General features: G+C 41.3%; 1 pseudogene; it reads right to left on the bottom strand.

The window, feature by feature from the left end:
• Nucleotides 1–2,393: 2,393 nt before the first annotated feature.
• LOC138643490 (forkhead activin signal transducer 3-like) lies at nucleotides 2,394–6,905 on the bottom strand (annotated as a pseudogene).
• Between the last annotated feature and the right edge of the window lie 389 nt (nucleotides 6,906–7,294).

Here is a 7,294-nt window from a genome sequence, read left to right as displayed (position 1 = left end):
TTGAAAGTATCCCCAAGTGCAGTGGCAAAAACCATGAAGTGCTACATAGAAACTGTCTCACATGAGGACCGCCCCAGGAAAGGAAGACCAAGAGTCACCTCTGCTTCTGAGGATAAGTTTATCCGAGTCACCAGCCTCAGAAATCGCAGGTTAACAGCAGCTCAGATTAGAGACCAGGTCAATGCCACACAGAGTTCTAGCAGCAGACACATCTCTACAACAACTGTTAAGAGGAGACTTTGTGCAGCAGGCCTTCATAAAAGAGCTGCTAGGAAACCACTGCTAAGGACAGGCAGCAAGCAGAAGAGACTTGTTTGGGCTAAAGAACACAAGGAATGGACATTAGACCAGTGGGAATCTGTGCTTTGGTCTGATGAGTCCAAATTTGAAATCTTTGGTTCCAACCACCGTGTCTGTGCAACGCAGAAAAGGTGAACGGTTGGACTCTACATGCCTGGTTCCCACCGTGAAGCATGGAGGAGGAGGTGTGATGGTGTGGGGGGGGCTCTGCTGGTGACACTGTTGGGGATTTATTCAAAATTGAGGGCATACTGAACCAGCATGGCTACCACAGCATCTTGCAGCGGCATGCTATTACATCTGGTTTGAGTTTAGTTGGATCATTTATTTTTCAACAGGACAAATGGCGCTAAACTCACGTCCAGGCTGTGTAAGGGCTATTTGACCAAGAAGGAGAGTGACTGGGTGCTACGGCAGGTGACCTGGCCTCCACTGTCGCCTGAGTTGAACCCAATCGAGATGGTTTGGGGTGAGCTGGACTGCAGAGTGAAGGCAAAAGGGCCAACAAGTGCTAAGCATCTGAGAACTCCTTTCCTTCAAGATTGTTGGAAGACCTTTCATGGTGACCACCTGATGAAGCTCATCAAGAGAATGCCAAGAGTGTGCAAAGCAGTCATGAAAGCAAAAGGTGGCTACTTTGAAGAACCTAGAATATGACAATTTCAGTTTCGCACTTTAAGTATATAATTCCACATGTGTTAATTCATAGTTTTGATGCCTTCAGTGTGAATGTCATGAAAATACAGAAAAATCTTTAAATGAGAAGGTGTATGTATGTGTGTATGTATGTATATATGTATATGTGTATATGTGTGTGTATATATATATATATATATATATATATATATATATATATATATATATATATATATATATATATATATATATATATATATATATATATATATATATATATATATATATATATATATATATATATATATATATATATATATATATAATCTCAACCAATCAGCGTGACAGGGGTGGTGTTTCTCGCTACCACCTGGAGCAAGTTGAATGCTCCTGTCAGTGATTGAGGGCGGCATTTAACTTGGCTGTGGGTTAATATTGGATCCATCTGTGGCTGGAAAAAGCATTTGATGGCTGATTAAATCCTCTATCATGTGTGGGGAATGAAGCAGGCTCAGCACCAGAGAGCACATCAAAGGCAGGGACATGACCTTGGACATACCTATACGTCCAAGGTCATGAAGGGGTTAATTGGTTATTTTGCCTGAAATTGTGCCTTTTTGATTGTGCAGAAATGACTTTGCACTTTGGCACTAGAGGAAAACTGTCCCCTGGCAAGAGGATCCTGGTGAGGTGCAAGTCACCAGAAGTGACCATCCCTGTGAGCGATCTTATTAATCACCCAGCAGAGGCCTCTGGCTAGAAATAATCACTAGTGTGACCAATATGTGTGAAGACTAAATTCAGACGATTTGGTGTATTAACCAAATTGTGATAGACAACAAAAAAAAACGGGAAAAATAGTGAAAAAAGTTGAGACAGTAGGAAAAAAATAGAATTGGAAAATTGGGGAAGATTAAAAAAATGAACTAAATGTATATTTTCTTCTCACTTTACACTGGCATTTTTCGTATTCATGGGGAAAAATCATTTGATTGCTTATTCCAAATCCTGTAATATTTCCGCCTTGCAGCACTGTAGATTGTCACAGGCTGGGCTTTACAGGAGAATAAATTTTACTAACTTTTTTCTTTTTAAACTCTGTTCTGATCTCAAGTCATAACTTGATGGATGAATGAGTTGTAGGAACTTTGATCTTGTGCAAGCCTAGATGGGTCTACAGGGTCTTCACCATAATCTTGATATTGTCCAGACATTTGGTTTCTGGTCTTCCTCTTTGCTTTGATCCTTCAGTTTTTCTGACCAGTGTCTTTCTCCAGCGATTGCAGTCTTCGTAAGATGTGTCCAAAGTAGGCAAGTTGTGGGGTAAGTTGCCAGCGGGTATGGAGTATCCTGGGATGTCAAACACTGTTCTAGTGGAGAGGGGGAAACTGACGGAAGGGCAACTTGTTTCCATGGGCCACTGGGGAAGAGACTATTGTGGTCACGGGAAAGGTGTTTCACTGAGGAGGAATAGAATAAGATGGTGATGGGTAGTCATAAAGGTGAATACATGGGGAGCTGGATAAAGAAAGTGGGTGTAGACTGGGGAAAGATTTGAGGTCTGGAGAAGATTAATTAGCCAGTGAAACTGGAGCTTCATTACCTCCCAGACGGAAATGAATCGTATCCCCTGTCCAGAAGTTTACTTTAGAGAAGTCACACTGCTGGGTAGCTCAGACAAAGATCGCATCACAATGCTCAAACTTTCTGGCAGCTCTCCTGACCCAAGTGTGACAGCAGCATAGAAATATTTGCTCGGGTCAGGAGAGCAGCCAACCACTCTGAGCATTGTGTTAAGATCCCTGTCCACCATGTGACTCTTCATTTAGCCTGAGGCTTGTGTGGATCTTTCAGAAATTGAAACAAAACAAACTGTAATTTCAGCAATAAGTCACTACTGTATATAGGAGATATAGGTAAGAAATGATTGTGATTACTTGTATCATAGACCTAAGACATACCAAGTAGGTGAGCCCCCCACTCCGACATATGTTTCACAAAGGGCTAACTCAAGGATTCATGGTAGCCAAATCTTCCAATAAAAGAGAAAATAACCTAACATGCCAAATATGTAATATCTGCACCACAGGTGTGGATTGAGTAGGAGACCGACGAGCATTGGGACCGACGTCTCCGCTGAGCAGGCTCCACTGCGGCAGGAGAAGAATGGGAGACCGCAGCGGAGATGGCCCGAGATTCCCCCTGTGCAGAGGTGGGAACTCGACCCCCAACAGCCCCATTATCAAACATCATTATGAGGTGAATTTGTTTATATTGTCTTTCTACTGTGGTGTCAAAAGATCCTCCCTCTTTGCTTTCTGAGCTTGATACAAAAGCCTCCCTGAGAACCCAATCGGGGTTCCCCCTCGCCATAAATCTTGTTCTTAAATTGTCAGATTTTACCTTAAAATCTTTTATCTGAGGAATTTCGATGTAGCCTCAAATATTGGCCCTTAGGGATGCCATTTCGCTGGGAATATGGAGAACTATCCAATCTTAATAATTTGTGGAAGTTGGTTTTCTGTATATTGATGTAGTAAGGGTGTCAACCCTCCCCAACTTCGAGATCACAACATCAACGAAGGGTAAAACCCTCATCTCTCATCTCTCACATGAACCAATTTCATTTTTGGGTATATCCGCAAATAATCCAAACATTTCCCTAGTACCTCCCCACAGGACAAAAACAGACGATATGTCTTACCCATAGTTCTATAAGCTGGGTATATTCCCTCAAAACCTCAGAAAACACAATGGTGTACTCCCACCAGTCCAGGAACAGATTTGCATAGCTGGGCGCACATGGATTACCCGTGGCTGTGCCCCTGAGCTGGTGGAAGGTTGTGCCATTGATTGAAAATAGTTTTCTCTATGCGAAGTCAAGGAAGTTCATTACGAATTCATTATGGTCTGCAAACTGGCAGCCCCTAGCTCCAAGGAAATCTTGTTCTCCCCAGGAGCCAGGATCATGTGATATAGATGAGTACAAGGCGTCTACATCAATGCTAGCCAGCATAACCTGTCTATTGGTATCCCCTCTAATTTTTGGAGGAGATCCATTGTGTCCCTGATGTGGGAAGGGAGCGTGTCCACAAATGGTCTCAAGATTTTATCCAAATAGGTACTCATTGTGGCTCACACTCCCAATTCTGGACACAATGGTCTCCCCCCTCAGAGGTTCATACCCCTTGTGTACCTTTTGGTAAAATATAGCCTCAGCCATTTTTTTTAATCACAGCAGGACCCTACGACTTCACAGAGAAGTTTGAAAGACAACTGTGGTGAGATCAAACCATTTTTTTATGAGCACGGTTGATCAAGAGCACTAGCACTTTGTCTTGTCTGCATTTTTTGTATGCTGGTCTGGATTTTTATATTATGATTAAAAGTTTATATTTTGTTCCTATTTTCATGGTAAATAGATGAGATGTAGTCACAAACGAGGAGCTTCAGTCTCTTGAGACACATTTACCCTTGAAAACTAATTTCTTATGTTAATTACTAATATTCACCATTCATCCATCTGGGCGTGCGGAGATTCTCCATAGAGGGAGGCAAAATTCTTGACATACTGTATTCTTATACAGGTCAGACCCTTCATGTTAATAGGGGTTTCCAGAAATGAGATTTTATGTTTATCCATTTTTGAAGTAAATTTTACTCTAAAATTATTTTTTAAACAAATAACTTGTGAAGACCGGATCATTGGTGGAAAACAAATTTTTCCATATCCAAACAATAGATGAAATATAATTTGTGAATTGCAATTTTCTTTTGTTGATTCTTCCTCCCAATATTTTTTCCTATATTTCTATTTTTATGTACCAAGAGAAGCATAACTTATCAAGCAAGAAATAAAACCGAACATGAGTGTCGGCAAAAAGTCAGTGTATTAGAATAAAAAGGTGATGGGTGTGAATAGGAAGTTGGGATGAAGCACAAGCCGGTGTATACTGGGAGAGGCAACCATTAGGAGCAAAGCATCTAGAACAAGATGTTGGAAGGTTCTAAAGGATCAATGGAAAACTGGAAGTGGGGTCTGGAGATGGAGAGATGGCAGGAACAGCGGCTTCTTGTTCTGGTCTGTTGAGCTCAGTGTTTGGAAGAGGATAATGGTTGCAAGACCTGCAGGGATGTCAACGAATAAAAATTGGGGCCAAGTCCAGCTGGTGGATGTTCTGTCTGCTAACCGTCATATTCTGGAGCTTCATGGCCTCTGGGGAAATTCGAGTCACATCCACTGTCCAGAAGTTTCCTTTGGCCGGAGTCTGGTTTGAATCTAAAAATAAAATAAATTCAGATAAAGGTTCAAATACAACTGACTTCTGCAGTATAAAGTCACTACTCTATATAGGGGTCATAGAGAAGACAGGATTGTGGTAATAACTTTGTATGAGGCAGCAATAGGGGATATGTGGAGGGTTTCTCCAGAGCGTGTATATGGTCATGTAGAAGAGGTACACACAATAGTTTTCCTTTTTACTATGAGGCTCCAACCTTTCCATTCTACACATTAATTGCATTAAATGTCTGTATCCAGGTCGGTGCCTTGTGTGGGTGAAGACTTTGAGGGAGCAGAGGGTGGAAGGATCATGGTAGAGAAGTCCAGGATCTTTGTTTAGAACTGGTTAGCAACCATGTAATAGTTTTAGGCCCAAAAGAGAACAAGGAGTCGTTACATATGTAACTTGCCCCATGCACAATTTTGACTTTGTACGATTTCCACCATTTCAACCAGCTTGTAAAACGATGCATCTTACAATATTCTCCCCTTTATATATGAAAAACCAGAATCGCCCCAGTAATGACCACAAGGAGTCGTCATCTTTCTGAAGCAGTCGTTACAGGACAGGTTGTCTGACAGTCTTTCCATCCTTGGTATCCTGCTGTAAAGATGGGGAAGAAGTTGCTGATCTTGTCTAAAATCTGCACATTTTCTTGCTTCAGGACTGAATGTTTTAAGAGCAGTGAATCCCTTTTATCAGATTGAACGTATCCTGGTGAAGTTTTACTGGATGCGCTGCTGATAATTTATAAGTTTTCCTTCAGACTATGTAAACCTGTTTAAATAAAGTTTCCAAGCAAAATATTCGTTGGATATAATGATAAACATAGTAACATAGTGACATAGTTAGTAAGGCCGAAAAAAGACATTTGTCCATCCAGTTCAGCCTATATTCCATCATAATAAATCCCCAGATTTACGTCCTTTTACAGAACCTAATAATTGTATGATACAATATTGTTCTGCTCCAGGAAGACATCAGGCCTCTCTTGAACCCCTCGACTATAGTACAAACCCCTTGAATATAGTATATATGATCACCAGCGCATCCAGTGACACTTCACCTGGATATGTTAATTCTCCAAGTCCTTTGGTGTCCTGCAGCAGCTGATATATGCAGTTGATACATGTTGCTTTGCTGCTACACTACCATGTGAGCAGGTCCATGTTGGTTTGGGTTTTACACTTAAAACTCTATTGTGCGCTCTTCGTTTTCCCTTCGTTTTCCCAAGTTTTATCAGATTGTGACTTCTTTTACGATTTTATTAGAAATGGAGGGTAGGGCACCAACACAAAGATTCTTAAATCATTGAACCTGGATAAAAACTGGTTGCAACAGTCTCGTTTGACAAGTTGGTAGAAGTACAGCCTTAAATGATCTATAACCCTTTGATGTCCTTAGTCAATGGCCACTTGCTTCTTTCTTTGTTGCGCCAGTTGCTCGGACCTACGACAGCTTCAGCTTCTTGTCTGGGACACTTATTATCACCAGCGCAGTCATGGCCAGGTATGTGTATGGAGGTTTTGGATATCGCTGGTAATTTTTCTTCTTTTCCCCAGAGGTTTTCTCCTCCTGACTTGGTGTCATGTCTGGGGCACGCTGTGCACCTTCTCCTGGACCACAGTCCATGTTGGTGTCCATCTCTAATATCTTCTCCATGCTGAAATCGTCTGGTGTTGGCATAGTGATGGTTTCCCAAGCTTGGAGGGTTGAGTTCAGGTCTCACAGATGTGTTCAGATGCCAATATTAGATCTGATGTGACGCTGAGCCAGGGAGGGAGCCTTTATAAAACCAAAAACACATGGGCTACTTGCACAGTGAACAAGTCTGTAGAAACCTGTTCACACCACCAAGAAACTTGAAGACCCAAAAGCGCACAGCGAGGTCAAAAATACTCTATTGTAAAAAAGTTACAGTAAATAAGCAACTGCTAGTCAAAAAATGAAAAAAATACAGAGTTTTTAGTTAATACGTTTTTTTGCAAAAAAATGTATATTAAGCTTCTCCACCAATCGTCAAGGTATACCCATAATAGAGCAGTCCTATCTAATGTATATAATCCCTATCTGAT

The sequence above is a fragment of the Ranitomeya imitator genome, chromosome 6 (assembly GCF_032444005.1).
Source record: "Ranitomeya imitator isolate aRanImi1 chromosome 6, aRanImi1.pri, whole genome shotgun sequence".
Taxonomy (NCBI): domain Eukaryota; kingdom Metazoa; phylum Chordata; class Amphibia; order Anura; family Dendrobatidae; genus Ranitomeya; species Ranitomeya imitator.
The sequence above is the reverse complement of the archived record's forward strand: the minus strand, read 5'-3'. Positions and strand labels throughout refer to the sequence as shown.